Below are 19,985 nucleotides of genomic sequence, written 5' to 3'. Positions count from 1 at the left end.
CTAGGGGACAAGGGCTGTTGGAGCATGACAAAGCTGTCGCCAAGGCGCACATCCTAAGATTAGGAATTTGGGGAGAATCACAGACAGCACTTGTCATGCAGCGCAGACATGGGCATTTCGGCTTAGCTTCATCTATTTCAATAACCTTTTCAACAGTAGCAAGCACAAGACTGAGAAAAATATATGGATTTCTTTAATGAACAACTTTTTCCCCAACATTTTCCAAATTTTGAGCTTATGCCCATAAACACAAAGGAATATATCCCCCTTCCCCTCTCTCAAGTAACTATCACTGAATGCTTTTTGCAATTTTATTAATCTGTTTGCTTACAATATACTGTGGTAATGACTTCAATAAGTAATTCATTCATTCATTAAAATGTTTATTTGTATTAATTTTAAATTGGTTATTTTATAATTCTGTTAATGTCACTTCTTTTTTACTATTACTTGAAAGGATAAGTGGGACTTTATTTTTATATATTTATATATGTTATATATACATATACGCTACTGTTGACCATATTGTAGATTTCCAGTCACACCCTGCTTGGATATATTTCCTCTGCAAAACAAACTGTCCCAATCAATTAATTCTTCTGTAAAATAATTAGCCTATGTTCATCAAAATATGTCTCTGAATGTTTCCCCTTCACATTTCTGAAGAAAAACATTCAAGAAAGAATACATTGTCTCGTCTGTTCCATTCTGTATACAACTCAGAGATGTTATTTTTTGTTACTGTATATCGAACAATCATTTTTACTGAGTTGTCTAAAATGTTCTCTCTCTGTAACAATTGTCAATGAATGAAAGCAATGCACACTACTTACTCAAATTAATCTTCCCAGTATATCTTAACTTACCTTTGACAATGCTCAAATTCAACTGTTTTTATGCTGCCACATCATTTACCTTTGTTTGGTTTTCCTCCTCTAGTTCTTCATATTTATTTTAAAGCATTCCTATTTTTGCTAAAGGTAATTCATGTTTAGGTGTAGTAACAGTATTTCTGCAAGCAACATCTTACCATGAGTAGTCTGTTGAGTTGTCTAGCACACTAGTGACTCAAACAGGACAACTGCAGGCTGCTCACAGTTGTGACTCACCACTTCTGGAAGCTGCATCTCTGACTGCCTATCAGAAGGCAAATTTGACAAACCTTACACCACACTGAAAGGCTTTTTTGTTCAGTCAGGCTGTGGAAGGCACGTTATTTGATTTTTGTTTCTACTATTCTTTGTTCTGGTTAGTTAGATGCCCTAGGCCACTGCAGGTTTTATAAAAGCAAGACTTCAGAATTAATTTTATGCTTTGTTTGCTTTTAGCAATTATTTACAGTACTCAAATCCTTTTGTCACAATACAGTAAGTAAATATGTTGATATTAATGGAAGTAAGAATATAAATTACTAGCCCTTAGAAAATTACCAATAGCTAAATATTTAAATATACTGTGATTCCATACCGAAATCTGATTTTTCAGAAATGGCCTTCTGAAGTTACATGCTCACCATGCTGCAGTGAATGCAAATCTGTTCAAAGATACATGAAGATTTCTAAAGCTGCATGTCAGACTAGTGTCAGAGAACAAAATCAAAAAATGGCTCATAGCTAATAATTCTAAAGTATGAAGCAAAATAGCTTTAGCTGTGTTAAACATACTCTCAATATCCCACTCATTCTCACCTCAGAGGTATCTTATCTCTAAAATTGTATTTTTAGTGAATTCAGTAATTGCACTGCTTGAAAACTGAAATATGAATAGTGAACGCTTCCTCAAATGAAAAATAACATAATGAGTTGTTTTGTGACTGACAGATGTAATGAAATCTGATTTCCTAGAGACTTGGTCCAATTCCTCTCACACGCCTTAACCAAAATAATTTCAGCTCCTCTCCCCGCTACACATACTTTCTGACATCTCTTCTGGGCAGAAGACAGCACCTGCTGTGCTTAGCCTGCAGGTATGTATATGTTGATTGCTGCCAAAGAGAATATGTAACAGCTTTCCACTCGGTGGGACACTGATTTGGGCTTTTCCCCTTTATTGAGCTACTGATATCACGGAACTTGTAAGAACTTAATTTTGTCTTCAAGACTCATATCCTTCTTTCCCATGTTGTGGGAGCTAGCTCAGCAGCTCAAAACCTAGCAGGGAGGACTGACAGTCAGAAGAGGATTGCATAAACCTTATTTCCTTAGCAAACAGGTGAAAATGTTACACTGAATTAAAGCTACATTGCATTAATGGTGCTAGCAAAAATGAAAATCTTGGCAGCTTATTACATTTACTCATGTATACAACAGAAATGCCTAGCATAATATAATTAAAATATATTAAAAGTATACTTAAAAATCTATATTTTGCATTTTATATCTACCCTCCACACCGTAGCGTCTATATAAAACATATGTATATGCAACTACAAAGCAGAAAATAAAACCCCAAAGAAGTATTCAAACTATATATATATATTTTTAATTCTAGGTTCACATCTAAGCAGAAATCAATCTGAACAGGTGACTGGATACTTCTGACCATTCTGTGAGCGTCTATGCTCACATGCTTCTGAGACTTCAGTCCAAGTAAAAACCGACTGCTGCTTCTACTACAGCTACATCTGAACACGGACTCAAGACCCTGTCTAAATCAGACAGAACAAGGAGTTGAATGAGTTTTTCACAAGGCAGCTCAGAGACCCACGGTATTAGTTATTCTGTAACTAGTATCCTTATGGGTTTTACTTATTTCTTTAGTTTTATCATGAAAATAAATAAGCTTTAGATTAAAATTGGATTTAAAAAAGGGCAAACAAGACTCCTGTCTTATCTACCCTAATTCTGTCTCTTTCATGCATTCTCCAAGATCAGGCTCTGTTTTTGATGCCTTGGACTCCTGCTGTTTAAGATCTAAAGTTGCTTGGACATTTTCCTCCTAAAACCCCCATGATCCTTTATTCTTTTTTCAGTTATACCCATGAGGAATAACAAGCCCAGGGTTTGGTTTGAACACTCTGGAGACACAGGTCTCCTCATTTGCTTAGTTTTCAGTGAGGAAACACTTCTTTGAAAAGAAAATCTCTGACACAAAAATTCTCATTCTTGCACTTCTCATGGGGGCTTTCCATGTTTCCATTCTCAGTCCCACTCTGGTGATTTCTGAAATGAGTCATTCAAAGTTGAGTAATATTGCTGGCAACAAGCTTCTTGTTTTACCCGTAGAGTCATTCATTGTGTCTCTGTCACAGTCTCCCAGATGCAGTTTGGATATTGCATGCAAATTCCTTTTACAAAATGAACGTACAAAGTTAAATTAACGTCTGCTGTCAAAACAGAGGTTGTGATAAAGATGATGTTCATAGAACCAGCACCAAATTTATAGACATAGTCCCAACCTGCACAAACATCATAAACTTTAAAGCGTATTTTTCCATTGTTTTATAAAATAGAAGAGAAAGATAGCTCAGAAATATACAGTTGCCTCTCACACCTTAAATGTGATTCCCAAAATCAGTTTCATAACTGGCTATCAGTAGCAATGTAACTGACAGCAAGCCAATGCAGCTCGGTAACATCTGCTCTAATAACTCACACGTAGTCTAGCAAAGCACTTAATTTAACACTTGAATTTTCTTAACTATAGGGCTGAAATCTGAATAATATGTACTATAATATTCAAAGACAATAACACATAATAAGGTGATCAGTCTGGTTTAATACTGCTGGTCTAAATTTCACTAGCAAAACCAATACAAAGTATCTGGGTTTATAATTCACCAGAATAGAAATAGTGCCGCAGGCACAAAAACACATACATACACAGAATATACATGCACATAAACACACCTACAAAACAGGAGCATAGATCAATAACCTAGGTCATCTTGCACAATTTCACACCCTCAATACCTATTTTTGACAGATTCCTAGAAATAAATTTAATTTTCAAAATGAAGTTGTCTCTAGTACAAACAAGCAGTCCCTGCAGGCCACTGTCCCTCATGCTACTCCAGTGGAAAGACCATTTCTAATTACTTTTTTTGGCTAAGCAAATTTGTTTTGCCACTATTCAGGTGAAATTTGTGGCTAGCTCTCCACAAGTGCTCGTTAATCAAAGAGTTTGTGGTGAAGCTGAACTCAAGTCTATCAAGTATATTAGAAGATCCAACTAATACAACTCTCAAGTCTATATGTGTAAATCACCTCTCTGACTCATAAACACAGCTTATTTCCTGAAAGAACAAACAGCCAACATGACTGCTGGCAAAACAGAATTTTCCTCTTTTCCTATCAGCTGCCAACATAGTTCTCACCGGAGAGAAGGGTAGAGCAGACAGCAGATGGCCTCTCTCCTGTCCACATCTGACGAATATCCAGAAGCTGAATTCATAACACTATTACTCAAAGTATTATTAGATTTCTCTGTGTTACTTCAGCAGCAGCACAGTGATTCCTAATCTAATTTACATGTAGTGTTCATCACTGAAATCTTAATGTTGTTTTTGCTACTGACTGTTTTATGGCATTTGCAATGCTCTATACTTAAGAGGACATGCTAATTATTTTTTGAGAAACTTCCAAAGGTTAGAATAGTGGCCAGTATATTCTGAATATTAGTCAAATACTTTATCAGGAGATTATTGAGGATCTTTGAAGTTTATTCCAGCTAGAGAAAAATAAAATTCCCAAACCAATTCTATCTACTTGAGTAAAAAAAAAAAAAGTATCACTCAGAAGAGACTTACACGGCTAGAATGCGATTTGTTCATGTGTATGTGTGAACATAGGTATGCCTACATATGTATATGTTCACATGTATATATGTGTTTGTAGATATGTACATGTATGCATGTGAGAGAGAAAGAAAGAGGGAGGAGTCAACACGTTCAAAGTACTATGAGTTGGGATTATTGAGACATGTAATGTACACAGGCTGGGATACATCTAAACCATCACTAAAAGTTTGTATAGTAAATATCAGTCTTTCATCTCTTCATCTAGAGTCCCTTTACAGACAATGAGCATTTTTAATAGTGAAAAAAATCAACAAGTGGAACACCTTACTGAGACTTCTTTGAAAAAAACCCATGCAGTTCAAATTAATGTATGTATCTGCAGAAATCACTAGTTCTGTGGTTTGTATTGTCGGGGGACTGTTTTTGTGTCTTAAAATCTATGAATAATTACTGCTTTGCATATCTCTAGGAAGCTCTACTAAGCTATTTTTGTAGCGCTAAACTCATTGTAATTAAAAAAAAAAATGCTGTTCTTGATGCTATGTAAAAAGATTCACATACCTAAGATGTCAAGAGTCCAGCAAGGTCATTTGGTACATACTGCATATTCTTTGCAAGATGGAAAGAATAATGGGCACAGCCAGAAAAGTAGTATAGGAACACAACTGTTATTTTATAGAACCTAAAACTTCTGTGTTTTTTTTAAAGGAACACCTTCCGTGCATTAGTTGCTTTCTAGGTACATAACCAACCAAATGTACATAACCAATTAAATTAACAACTACTTTCTGCTAGAAAGCCACACGTCTTAAGAAAAAATGGATTAGAAAATTGGAAGAACTAAGAATAATTAATTTCTTAGTGCAGCAGGAAAATATCTTTATTATAGATATTTAATGTGATACATAACATCTTTTTCATTGGCTTCTGACGCAGTGAAAAAGATGAGCTTACCTATTTGTTGGACTAAGACTACATATAATTTTGTGTCTGATTTTGTTTCTCTGATTTTTTTTCTCTTTTTCAGGAGAGAGGAGTAGGAGGCTCCTTAAGAGTAGCACAACGAGTTACTTCTCTGGTATCTCTATTTTCAGCCATATGAATCTCTCCTTTTTCAGTTGTGAAAGTGGGCAACACAAATATCACATAAAAATAAGTACCTGATTTTCCTGACTTGTGTCAAATAGTTTTCAACTCACCTGTGATATAAGTGCTTGACACAGACCCTTTCCTTTCCCTACTCAAGAAAAGAAATGATATCTGTGAATCAACCCTAACTTTAACACTAAAAGCTGTATAAACAAATATTTGGATGAGCATCTTAAAACTGGCTCTGCCTATACAGCACACTGTGCTGGCAAGTAAACTCGGGTAACGATATGAGCAAATGAAACTTCTGATCACCTGCAGAGATGATCAGATAATCTACATAATCTATAATATCTACAATAAATTATGTTGTTTATGCTACAAGTATTTCCTTTGAGTAAAATACCAGTTTAATTTCCCTTCACAAATGAAGGGCTAGGAAATATTTTTGGGATTTGTATACAGAGTCTCTGTCACTCCAGTTACTTTGTTGCCTTCAAAGTGTATCAGTTTTTGCGACCCAGTTTGCACACCACCAATTAAATATTTTGCATGCCTATCCCTCAGTATTTACTGTTAGCTTTCTAATGATTCCATTCAATGCTTTGTTTAAAGATAAGCATACCCTTCAATATTGTTCCTACCAACAGCAGACAGTTTTATCACCAGTGGCAGTGGCATCAGTACGAGCCTTTTAGTAGCATGCCAGTCCCACTTTAACCCCAAGGGGTCAGGCCTGTATTGCAACAGTACGAAGGCATGCTGAAAAAGTGCAGTGAATACATTAGAACATCTACTTAGCTGCAAATAAAAACTTTAAAAAACTTATTTGTACAAGGCCCCCAATACTACTTACTTCAGAGCAGAATGAGTTAAAGTAGAAGATGTCAATAGACTTGAAGCAAGTGATCTTATGTGGGAATATCTCATCTCTTCACTGTTTCTATTGTACTAAGCAATAGAGTAAATTAGAGTATTTGAAAAAGTTTCCTGAACAGAAAAATAGCAAGATAGATTACCTCCAATATCAAAACACATCAATAGATACTGCAACAGTTTTAACAGAGACTACTGCGTGTGATGCTGTTTGTTGAAAAAGAACTGTTTAAAGAAATCTGTTGGTTTTCTTAAAAAAATCAAAAGGACAAGCAACTGCATTGTTGGGATAGCTGGTGCAGATCCAACACAGTTCACAGGTGAAGATTTTCCATGGAGAAGACAATGCTATATACTTATACTTCTGCCAGTTACACTAGAAAAGCATTTTCTTTTCACAAGCTGCTCAGCAAAGAATGGAAGACCACTTCAACAATATAACTCAAGGATAAGAATGTAAAACAGCAGGAGCTGAGGTAGTTGAGTAATTCGTCTCTCTTGAGAGGAATAAAACACGATTGCAGTCTCTGTACTGGCTGGCACAAACTCTTCAACAACAATCTACTATGCAGAAAACAGACCGGCCTTTGTGCATTGTTTATGCCTTTACCAAGAGCATAGCTCTTAAAATACTTCAGTAATACAAAAATAATGCTTTCTATATAAAGGGCAGCTATACAGTTAACAGAAACTAATGTATAATGAATAGAACATATCCTATGAAGGCTTTTCCAGTAAAATGTTGATTTGAACTGCTTCTACTCTTTCTAACATATTCAAATTAAATTCTGCAAGATTGTCAAGAAGTAATTAGTCTGAAGCAATAGTTATATCCAAATGCAGATCTAATTCTTTTACTTTTTGAGACATTACAATGTTTAACAGGAAGAGACCATACTTAATCTCAGAAGTACAACTATGTGGGAAGCATTACCGTTGAATGAACAAGCATTTAATTTGCTTAGTATCCTTCAAAAATCTTTGTTGGATGAGGTTATCATGAAATAATTAACAAAACATAACACAGTACCATTACCACTGCTGAATACTCTTCAAATAATATACTTGCCGCTCAATTTTCTCTTCCAATAGAAGAGACTCATCATGCCCAGTCATATGATGGAAACATCTCCCCGATTCAGATCATATGAAAGGTGCAGAAAGGACACCTTGCGTTGGTTGCCTGCAGCTGAATAGTCTAACTTTTTAGTGCTGAGCCCTATTACAGACCACCCTTCTGCTAGAGCTCAGCTTGGCTTCATCTCTCCCAGTCTTGAACCAGACACAACTGACTGGCAGATCCTAGATGAGCCTAACTCCATAAGGTCAGAGTAAAAAGGGAGGCTGCAATGTTGCATTACAACTGCTCTGTATTCCCCACAACCTCTCTGTCATTTTACATGACAGGCACTGTCAAAAGATCGTGATCAGAACTATTCACTTACTATGCGGCCTATTCTCTGTCCGCATTCAAGGCTTCGGGAAAAGCAGTGCAGGAGACAGGCAGCTTACTCGCAGCTTTCTTCCCCGTAATGGGTGTAAAGCAAAGGGTGGGGAACTGCACACAGACATTACGGCTGATCTGCATATACCCAATATGATATTCTCAGAATATGCCAGGCTTGTTGCATCCGCACAGACTCACAATACTACCTGATGTACTAGCACCTACGTGCCCTGTCACTGCAGGAGAATAACTAATGTTCTCTGACACTGCAGTAAAGCTGGACACCACTGCAGGAGAGGACTCCTGCATTTCCACCTCCCACTCCTCTGTAATCACTTTCTCCCTTCATTTTACTTTTTTTTTTTCCACTCAGTTCCTTTATTATTCTTTTTTCACCTTTCCTAATGGCCCCAACTTTCCCTCTCACCTTCTCCTTCCTCTCCCCTATACCATAATAGAATTACAAGCCCAAAGAATACAAATACTATTCACTTTTACTGATGGCACTTATAAATCAGAAACAGTAGGACATGGTGGCCATTTTGAATGGACACAACAAGTATCAGGTATATCAAGCTGCTCCTGAGATCAAAAGCTGATTTGTATAGAACAATAAGCAAGGAACAGTCATTCTTTAATGAGAGAATAACACAGTGTGCCATGCCAATTATGGGGCTATTACAAAGAAAGGTATGATGACATGTACATGGAGCATGAGGGACAGTGCTGCAAAGGTAGGTAGAATCTGTCTCAAGAAGAAGAAAAGGTGCATGCTGGAGATTTGACAGACCTCATCTCAGATGAAATAGGTTTCATAAAAGAAAAATGAGCCTCATGAACACCTGTCCCATGAAAACAAAGCTGTAATAAGGTGCATTTGTAAGTCCAGAAGACAGGATGACTATGAAAGTTTACTTGCAGCAGCATGAACTGCTGCATGTTTGAGAAGTACACCGTCCTTCCTCATCTCCACACAAGGCCAATTACTAGCTGTTAATCAGATATTGCTCATAAGAAACTTCACTTGTATCTGAATCAAGAGCCTAATATCAGTTTTTGTAAGTAGAAAAACTATTACACTCTTGTACGATGCTAAGCACAGCGGAATTGCACCCCATACTCAATGAACATCTAAACGGGCTTTATCTGAAACTTGTTATACAAGTGCAAAACAATCACTGACTTCCAGAAACTCTGATCATGCCTTTGACCAGGCAATGGTAATAACAAATTTCTGTCAATGACCTGCACTTACATCTTTGTTAGTATAGATATCAGCTTTGCAAAACATGAAAAAAACTAGTAGAACAAAAGAGTTAGCTCTCTTCAGAGATTAAGCGAGAAATCAAGGCCCACAGATTAATCTTAAAAACAGTATTTCTAAGGATAGAACACATATGGGCTGGAATCATGTCTACAATCTATGTCACTTCACTGGCACAGAACAATATAGCATTGGGAAAGTATTGTCAATGTAACATGGAAGCACACAAAACAGCTACACAGATAATTGACTGTATAATTGTGAACTAAAGAGTAAAACTTGAGATTATCGGCTATTTTTTTCGGACAGGTTAGCTAACATTGACTAAAAAATTAAGTTTGATCTGTGTGAATTTGTTAGTTAAATTAAAATAAATTGAAGTAGTATGCAAAAAAAATGCAAAGATGTATTATTTCAAAAAAAGAAACAGTATAGGACGCATTAGCATTGTTTCTTTATATTGCAGAGATCCCTCAGGTTCAGCACCATACAAATGTTCCGTCAAAAAGTTTGTAAATATATCAATCAAAGCACCAAGGTTCAGACTCCCAAAAAGAAATGGGTGAGAGGTAGGCACCCACAGGATTCACGGCAGCACTGCTCCCAGCAGTTTTCCTTGTTTTCCGTGCCCGACAGCGGAAGATTAATGATGTTATGTCAATGTAAAAGATACAGAAGTCGAAAGTTTCAGTGCTAAATAATTCAGGCTGGAGAACTATGTTTTGCCATTAGGAAACATGACTTCCTCTGGACCTATACTATAACATAGGAGGGGATGTCACTGCAGGCATTTCAAACAATATACTGAAAATCATTTCTAAAATTGTATTAAAATGCTTCTCACTTGTTCTTAACTGAATGATAAGTCTTAGGAATATTATGTTAACTTAATGTCATTTTCTAGGTGATCTTCAGGGGGAAAAATCATGCCTGCCTACCCTCTATTGAAAATCTAATAATACTTTTATATGCAGACTAGATGGATTAGGAACCACTTTACCCAATTTAGCTACTACTGTGTATTTCAACCTTCAGTTTCAATTTCAATATTCAACAGTATTCCACTCTACTAGACCAGTATGCTTCATCAGAGACACATGATTTTGCTTACGGCAGGGATAACATGACTTTACGGGTAGCACAAAATTGGTCTCTCTTCGAATAGTGAATACACTCTTCACTGAGCTGTGGGCTTCCTATTGCTCAACAACATGCTTATTCAGAGCCAGATCAGGAAAGTCTTTAGCTTGCTCTGACCTGACCACCAGGTGCCACCTTAAACACTTCAGACAGACATTGTAGAGCTAATAGGTCATTTCCGAACAGTCAATGAAAGCACAGATCAGGTCCTATGCTCCTGTATTATATATACAAAAAGCTTGTTTGGAGTGGCTTTTTCCAGAGGTATCCTCTCAGAAGCACCAACTATCCCAACCTCCAAATAGGAACCAAAGGATATACATATCAAATATCAATTCAAACCAGAGAAATTTTTGTATCAAAAAACCTTGCATGTAGAACATAATGCCAAAATGTTACAGGTTGCTACAGGTACCTTTAAAAATTAAGTGTGGAGGAGGTCAAAAGCATAACACTGCTTTTGTATTAATCCAGCTTAAGTTTGTATTAATCCAGTCTTTTTGCTACATTTTCCATTGCACTGTGATTATTCCTTTTCTAATAAGAAGCTCCTGTCTTTCACCTGATCACTTAAACATTCTTATAAATAATTATTTTAAAACTAGATGTGAGAACTGAAAAAAAGAAGTCACCAACCTTTAATAAAGTGGAGCCTGTTTCAATACAGATCCAGAGTCAGTACCTAGAATTGAATAAAGATAGAATTCTGTCAGGTTGCTAAATTCGCAACTTACTTTTTCAATTACTGGTCTGTTATATATGTATAGTTTCATAACATTCACTTATGATCAGCTTTTCCCAGATGCTTTCTGCAATTCATAAACATGTGGGTTTCCAGTTAGTCACCTGCTCATATAAAGACAATGTAAGACATTAATAAAATCCTACCATAATTAAACTTCGAAAGCAGAGTGAGCTTGTATTGTTTTAGTTCTCGATTACTTTATATGCAAGCCATTGCAGATTGCCTTTAAAAATAAATTTAGATGTACATTCAGCTATTTTGAAAAAGCCATTAATATTTTATCACAAAAACTTCATTCTGGAGCTAGGATCCTGCAGAAAATTCTGCTGAGACCCCTGCTCAGAAACGTGCTCAGTTATATTATTGCCAGACTCCTGCTTTCTCTACCACATTTCGTTCTTCACATTATAGTATCTCCTCTGATTTCTCCCTGTATTTTTCTCCATCCAACAATCTTTCCCAGCCCTTCCAGAATGGTCCAGAAATCTTTACATAACTTCTGCTTCCCAAGCCTCCTTTGATTCACAGCTGCAGATACCATCCAGCTATCTCCAGCTCTTCACACTTCCATCCTTACCAGTCTTGGCGTAATACCTACTTACTTCTGGATCAGTGGATCCAAGGTAATAACTACACTGGCACTACTTGCAATTTTTCAAACGCTTCTAAGATCCAGTATAACCCAAGCACATAACATAATGCAGAGTACTCACTTCAGAAGCTGGCTACACAAACTAACAGATTTCCAGCTCACTTCCATGACTGTATTGCTTTCTGTAACTGTAGTTCATCGTTATTACACAGGCTTTTTAAGTTGCGTTAATAGCCAAATGGAGAATTAATCAGGTTGGTGACTGTGAAGTAAGGAATCTTTTAGAAATAAAAGCTCCAATTTACATACGCGACTTAAAAGGCCCAAGCACTCGGGCACTAACTAAAGATATGCTACTTTGCGGGTAGCTTAATCAAAGTGTGCTGGCTACTCTGTTCCTACTGAACTCTAGTTTATTTCGGTACAAAATCTGACCTGCGTTCAGTCATCTGATGACTGTTTACAAGACTATAAATGCAATAATTTTTCATAAGATTTCATTAAGCTCTACAGTCCTTTTTATTTTCACAAGCTCTATGTCTGTGTAAATAGACTGCACTTTCTTGTGATCTCAATAACCTTACCACTGAAGGGCACATTATTTCCAGAAGTTTAACATCACAATCATTTGACTATGCCAAGAGGAGAAGAAAGATGATGGCTGGCTTCCATGCTCTTCCTTTCTCCCTCCAATTGAGATCATGATGAAGTTGAGCTGCTTTTATTATAAAATAAGGAGGTGTAGATGTTAGAATATTTGGGATTTAATCCTTCTGCAGCTGCTGACCTAGACAGAATATGAGAATATTCCCATCTATAAGGAATATTTCTATAATTTCTAGCCCCTCATAAACTATTCCTGGGGGTACGTGGATAAAAGTAACCTAAACTAATCATGTACAGCTACATTCACAAAAGGACTCACTTTGCCACGCCTAAATTTTAGACTCCATGCACAACCCAGTGCTAAGTGCCTATTTATGTATGGTCATAAGTCTTAGTAACACTAAAAACTGGTTTTCAAGCAATACATCTTGAGTAGGAAGTTCCTGAAGTTACAAGTTATTCAGTACATCATTAGGATGATGCAAAATATTCTATCATTCTTCTAACATTGAATAGGAGGTTTTACAGGACTACTTCATAATTTATTATCTGGGGTAGAGAATAAAGTCCAACACTGAAAAGTCAACCTCAGTGTTCTGAACATATTTTTTAAATTACAAGCAGTAAAAGTATGTCAATTTCTAATTAAAATTCTCTCTGTTAACAATAGATTTTTCTAAAGTAGAAGTTTGAGAACTATTTCCTAACATATTCAGTGAAACATCCTGACAGTAAAATGCAGCAATCATTCTATACCTTTCAGTATATTAGTTTCCATGATCCATTTATGTTACACCAAACTCTACACTTATTGCCACTAGGTTTAAATTCACTTCTTTCAGAAGAAGCTTACAGCTGCTGCACAACGTAAGAAGCAAAAAAATGTTAAAGAAAACTAAAGATATTCATTTCAACCGTAATAGAAAACTGGGCAATGGCTGGTTAGAAGTAAACTGGAATAGCTGGTAACACCTTCTTCCCCTTTCATCAGTAATGCTGGGTATTGCTATTCCACTATTTGTATTTCATCTCCGTAAGTTTTAATTTTACCTTTGGTAAACTACACATTATGGAAAAGTCTGTCAAAGCTAAGCAGTTGCTAAAATAAAGATAAATTATAGATATTCTGGAACCAGAAATTTATTTTCTGAAATATAAGAAGACTACAGGAAAAAATAAGGGCCATAGAACTTTTTCTTGAAAAAAAGACTTCTAAGCTGTACACATTAAGTTTCTTCCAAAAAGTTTACAGCCCATGCACTTGAAAAAATTTGTTTTCGTCATTGGCTACAATCCCAGCAATAGATATAAACGTTAGGCAAAACATTGTTTGCAACGTGATTCGCTTCACATCACCTGAGATAGTTAACGTTTCAAGATGTTTTCTGTTTTTCTTTGGCATTCAATGCTACATCTTTACAGGGCAAGAAAAAAAAAAAAGCATGGGGAATTCACTGTCTTGAGGAGTAAATCTATTAAGCCTGACTATTTATGATGATTAGTGAATCAATTATTTTTTTAATTGTCTGTTATATTGGATAACCTCAGGGAATGAAACTGGTATTATGACTTCAAATCCAGTAATTCTTTTAAAAAAGAGCTGATGAAAGAAAAACATCATCATAATCAGATACAGATTCAGAGAGGTCTAAAAGTGAAAGATCTTGGTAGGACTGTAGACCAGAAACGCATGGGAGACAAGCCTTGAAACGCTCATTATTTTTCTCTCCCTTATCCTCCAGAAACAGAATGTATTGGCTCTTATAAAAAATAATATATCCTTGCAACAAACCACACAAGTACTCAGAAGTACTGATAGTTTAAATATGCTTAGGAAATATCCAGGTCTGGACTTTCTGTAATGTCCCACTGGGCTTCCTGCTCTCGCTCCCTGATGGCAGGTCACGTGACTCACATGACTTACTCATGACTCAAGGAAGGTCTGCTCTTTCTTGCTGCGCTGGGCACAGACGAAGGAGGGAAGTGCTCCAAGAGTATTCACTGGTGGTGACAAAATGAGCTGCCTTCCCCAGAAGACTTAGAGAACCTTTATAGTATATCCCTCTTTCATATTTGAGTAATGAACCATACTGGCACTGTCAGTGTCATTACTGGTAGCTATTGTTATCTGAATTTAGCCACTGAGTTGGTTGGGAAAGTGGTACTTGTTCAACCTATTGTTTTCTTTTTACAAGAACAGGCATTAGGTCATACACAAATGTGATTTGAGTATCTCAATTCATAACATAACAAAGAGGGATAGAAGGGTTTTTTTTTTTTCAATTTTATACCACTCTTCCCTTTCACTGTGGCCTGTAAAACAAAGAGAGGAAATTTGCTTGAATCTCCATACATCTAAGTTTATGGAAAACCACAAAGAATTGTAGATCATCTTTGAAAATCTAAATTCACTTCTTCAGCCTAAGTCATAGTTTGAGACAAGAGAGATAACTGAGGTGGAAAAAGATTGCTGTTGAACTCAATAATGCCCAAGCCATAATGACTGGTTCCTGAAAAAGCCACTTTCAGTCTTCACAAATCAGAAGGACCAGTCATATCAGCACTGGGCCTTTGATGTGCATAGCAATGGCAAAAATGAGTCATCATAAATTAACCTCCACACACACACAAAAATTTTGTAATACTTATTATTCTTTTGATGAATCTAGTGCAAAGGATGCTATATGAAAAGTATAGCATGCAAAACATAATTCATGGAAAAGAAACATGGGAATCAAACTGAAAGATGATAAACTGTAGAAAGATAGGTGTATATCTATCTACTACCTATTTAGGATTCAATTCTGGATGAGAATACGGTATGTACAGTCCTGCATAAATAAAACTGTGATTCTGTTTATGCATGTCAAAGAGCTTAGATTTCCCAAGCTACAAAGAAATATAAAGCTGTTATCCATCTGGAGATATTAAGGTCTAAATTAATATCAATACATTAGTATATAAAAATATAAAAAAGTGACCTTAGTATCAATCTATTAGACAAAATATTTCTAAAGGCATATATATTGCATTCAGATTTAAGCGTCAACTCAGAAAGGTAAGGACTTCTGAGATTTTTTGTAACAGCTTTTGTCAAAGCTGTTAGTGATAATTTGCTTCCTTTCTATAAGAATCCTCAGTAAAGCCTTCTTATGCTTTTTCACCTAATCCTTTTAAATGTTCATTTTCACGTGCCTACGTGCATGGCCTTTCACACAAGTCCTTCACAAAAAAACCTCTTGAAAACTTCAAAAAGATTATCTGGTTTTGTTCTTCTATATTCTATTATCATAACAGGTAGAAAATTCAACTTTCTCTTATCACATGTACCATAAGAAAATGAAAGAAAATAATAAAACAAGTGATGAAGCATAAAAAATAAAGTGAACAAGAAGTTACATTCAAAAATGTATAAAAGTTCCTCTATATCTTTTCCAAAAATTTTAAAGTTCATTCTTGTATTGTCCACACAATACTAAGAACAGAAGACAGAGAAGAGACCTTTGGCCTGCCCAAGCAAGAAGTAAGAACATTACTCCATAGTTCCAGCAAGAACACAGTTCCAGTAAAACACAGGAAATGTGAGCAACATGAAAACATTAGAAAACACTGGAAGAGAGATCCAACTTTGTTCCAGTAAATAGAAATCAGAAATAGAATAGTTTTTTAAGGAATTTTCCACTTTTGTCCTCTAAGTTACAGTTTAGGTAGTAGGGTCAAAGATGTACCTGAAAAATTTTTCATGTCACATTAGCAAGCACAAAATGACACATAAATTCATCTCACATTGTTGGAAAATTATAAATTAAATATTTGGTTTAGACACTAATTGAGTTTTACATCAGCTATCTAACTGCACTTCCCATCCTTTAAGAAATTTGCAAGGCAAGCTCAGAGCTCATTCCTTTTTCATTGTATTTTCTTTTCTTTTCTTTTTTTTTTTTTCAATTCAGATGTCAAGAAGCTACTTTAGCAAACATTTTCTTCATAAAAAAAAAAACAAATTACAAAAGATAGCTACCACCAAGAGTGGTTTTGCATCCACTCTGAGAGTAGCAAACTCGCCACTCATGTTTGTAGCAGGCCTTATGTTTTCTACAGGAATAATGTCTTCAGGCTAGAAAATGGTCACTCATTTTTCCTGCAAAATGCCACTGAGATTTTGCAGATATACCATCAAAAACTGTTATTTTCCATCTGAAAACCAGTACTCATCAGAGAACTAGCAATGTGAGCTCTAAACCCACTGGTTTTCTGCAGTTTGTCTTATGACACTGCTGGGCAGCAGCAGTCTAAGACCAACAGTAGACTGCATTAAATATGGGCTGTCAAAGCACCTATATTTGGGAATACAAAGAAATCTGTGATAGATTCATTAGGCTGGACTGGAGGATACCTATAGTCCCTGATCTTTCCACGGAGTGCCACATAGGACAGAAACCAGATGGTCTTCCCCAACTGATAAGAGAACCTATGAGCCCAGCAGTCCATTCTGTCCCAGTCCCAGCCCACTTCTAGAAGCGGCAGAGATAGACAGCCGCCTGGACAGGAGACTGGGAGATTGAATGCCCCAATGAAGCATGCATCACATAAACCACCACTCAAGCACTTGGCCACCTTCTCCCTCCTCCTTCTCCATCCTGTCCCTGCTCTACACAGAAGGCAGCAGGCCAGAACTAGCACTGGCTGTGGGCATCCAAGCCTTGCAGAACACCACCCTCTGCCTCCTCACCACTACTTTATGAGCAACCAGAGCTAATACTAACTCCTAAGTGCTCTGCTGCCTTTTTGCAAGTAATTTCCCATATATTATTTTTTTCTCTAAGAGTTTAACTTCTCCTGAAGGCCAGTGAATCCTTCTGTTGAATTTATAATGGTAATATATCCAACAGTCGTAAAAAGCAGTGGGACCTTTTGAAATACTGCTAAATGGAGGCTGCATTTCTTAAAATGCATTTTCACAATTTGCTGAAGAACCACAAAAACAAAAATATAAAAAGAATCTCTTGGCTCTGGCACAGGAATTGAGCCTGCAAATGGTTTTACTGATGGCAGGATTTCTTGCATGGGGTTTTGTTTGGAACAGGCAAGCTTTGACTCTTTCAGAAAAACAGGCAAGTCTGACAGAGCAGTAAAATTTGAAATTTAACCAAGTTTGCTGGCAAAGACTGTACTCAACATTTCCAGGAACTTCTAAAAACTTCTGTTTCCTAGAAAATCTTCTCTTCTAACATTAAATACCCATGTGACCTTGTAAAATGTCTGAAATGGTATTCTGATACCTATTTAATATGTATACTACTCTGACTTATGTAATCCTTTGTACTGAATCCCCCATTCCTTTATAATAAATGTGGGAGTGTAGACTGACTATCGTCATTAGTTAAAAAAAGACCAGAATAAGGAACTTTTTCTCTACCTCAGAAGATTTTTTGAGAAAGCTTTCTGAAAGCTTTGAAAAGCAGTTCCTCAAACTTACCAGTTGTTTAAGAGGCTATGGCATAATTTGCTGATGTGCTTGATTAAAGCGTGTGTTATTTGGAAAGGGAAATCTTGAAGCAGCTAGAAATCATACATATATATCTAACGTCATTCCCACACATATATATTTATGCTAATTTATAGCTGCCTGTATATATGTAAGTAGACATACACACACCTACAATCTTCACTAAAAACTACTATGTTAATGGCATGAAACACTATACCTGAGTTGACAGGATAAAACTATTAACAACATATATAACAGAAAGTGATATGGTGCAAAGCTCTGGAAGCACCTGTATGGGCTGAGCACTGATATATGGCAGATTAAAATACTTTATTTTACAGAAATTTTCAAGTAATTTTTGAAGTTTCAATCATATTGTAAATTTCTCATTTGAGCAAGAAACTTAAATTCAGAAACTGAAAATTAATTTATTTTCAAAGATGATGCTTTATGTTTGTATTTTCTTGAGGATAATGCCTCAGTCAGTAAGTTTATCTGATGCTAAGATGGTTGTTTTTTCCCCCTGCAATAGTTTCCAGTTATCACTCAGCAAATGGGAGTTCATGATAGGTATTAGTCAAAATACTTTATTTTCTTTAAGGTAGTTACCCAGCAAGTGGATGATACTACTGAAATGTCCTGTAGCTTATTTCACAGGCAGTACAGTTCACTAGCTTTGTGTACCACAGGCTTCTCTGACTATATATCACATATGGCCACACCGCATGATTTTTCAGATTCCCACAAGAATTTTTACAAGTGCAATCAGTTTTTTTACTCTAAAAAGGAATTTTACTCTGACAGGAGTTCCAAGAGAATCAACATTTTTATGAAGAAAAAACGCACACTAAGAAAAAGAAATAGGTTGGTCAGCTGGAATATATAATTCAGAGAATTCTAAATTGATTTCTGTTTCACCAATCAACATTTCAAGAAAGATACTCCTATAAGAAACTAATAAGTAGAGCTATAAATATTGTTTGGTAAAATAAGTTGACCCTACTTACCTTCTTTTGACAGGTACAATTTTAAACTTTGTGCAGTTATAAAGGCAGCAACTTTAAGAATCAACATTGAGAAAGCAAAACAAAAAACAAAGATTAAGAAGAAAAACATGCAACAGATGAGCTTACCAAAATCTAGAAATATAATCTGACATAGAACGTGATTTATTGATTAAACCTACTGTTCATGTAGATCTTCAGAGAGCTTATTTTACCAAAATCACTATTAAAAGGGTGATCACTGAAGTTTTAATGTATATTTAATAACCTGACTGGGGAAAATTTGCATAAGCAAAGGAATGCACTGCATGCTTTGGCAAGCATTTATCAGCTGCCATCATTATAGTAACCATCTCTAACAAGCAAGAACAGTAGGCTGGATATTTTCACTGAAATGATCAACAGTAAAAGTGAACAAATGTGACATTTTATCTGTCATCTTTCAAGACTGAAAATCAGGATGTCATTTTTAACCTTTACTCCATGAAGGACTTTATATCAGTATCAAAAAGCAACAAAAAAAAATCAGGATGTAAGTTTAACTTCTTCCACTCAAGGTCTGTAATCCAGACACATTGCCGTGGTATACACCTCACCCTTCCCCGGTCAAATTATTTCACTCACAGAGTACCTGTTCAATCTGAAATTATTTTTTGTTGGTGTGTTCGGGTTTGAATGGAGCCTTAAGGTGATAGAGAGCACTCGGTATTGGCTCCCTAGCGCATAACATAAAACATATGCCATTTCCAGGAGGGATCCCTGGAACTCTTCTCATGCATTTCTCTTTCCTGGCTCTCCAGCCTATCATAGCTGTATGGAGCAGAGCTGAGTCTGTTCAAAACCCTCTTATAAAAATTATTTTAGCACATCTGATGGGCAGGAATACCTCACCATCAAGTCTCATTTAGGCTGAGGCTATTGAAAAAGTCACGACAGTTTTCCTTAAGGTGTGACCATTAACATGCTAAGAGCTTCTGCAATGCTTGCTCCCTA

At 36.2% G+C, this 19,985-nt stretch overlaps 1 protein-coding gene across 4 annotated transcripts in view; it reads right to left on the bottom strand.

Annotated features, from left to right (window-relative positions):
* The window catches only part of CNTN1 (contactin 1), a 260,640-nt gene that overhangs the window by 171,412 nt on the left and 69,243 nt on the right, over positions 1-19,985 (bottom strand). For all 4 annotated transcript variants that reach the window (XM_068933516.1, XM_068933522.1, XM_068933528.1 and 1 more), the window contains exon 2: positions 11,191-11,236. The gene's annotated coding sequence lies outside the window, so the exon portion shown is untranslated. The remainder of the gene's footprint in view (positions 1-11,190; positions 11,237-19,985) is intronic.

The sequence above is a fragment of the Struthio camelus genome, chromosome 1 (assembly GCF_040807025.1).
Source record: "Struthio camelus isolate bStrCam1 chromosome 1, bStrCam1.hap1, whole genome shotgun sequence".
Lineage (NCBI taxonomy): Eukaryota > Metazoa > Chordata > Aves > Struthioniformes > Struthionidae > Struthio > Struthio camelus.
The sequence above is the reverse complement of the archived record's forward strand: the minus strand, read 5'-3'. Positions and strand labels throughout refer to the sequence as shown.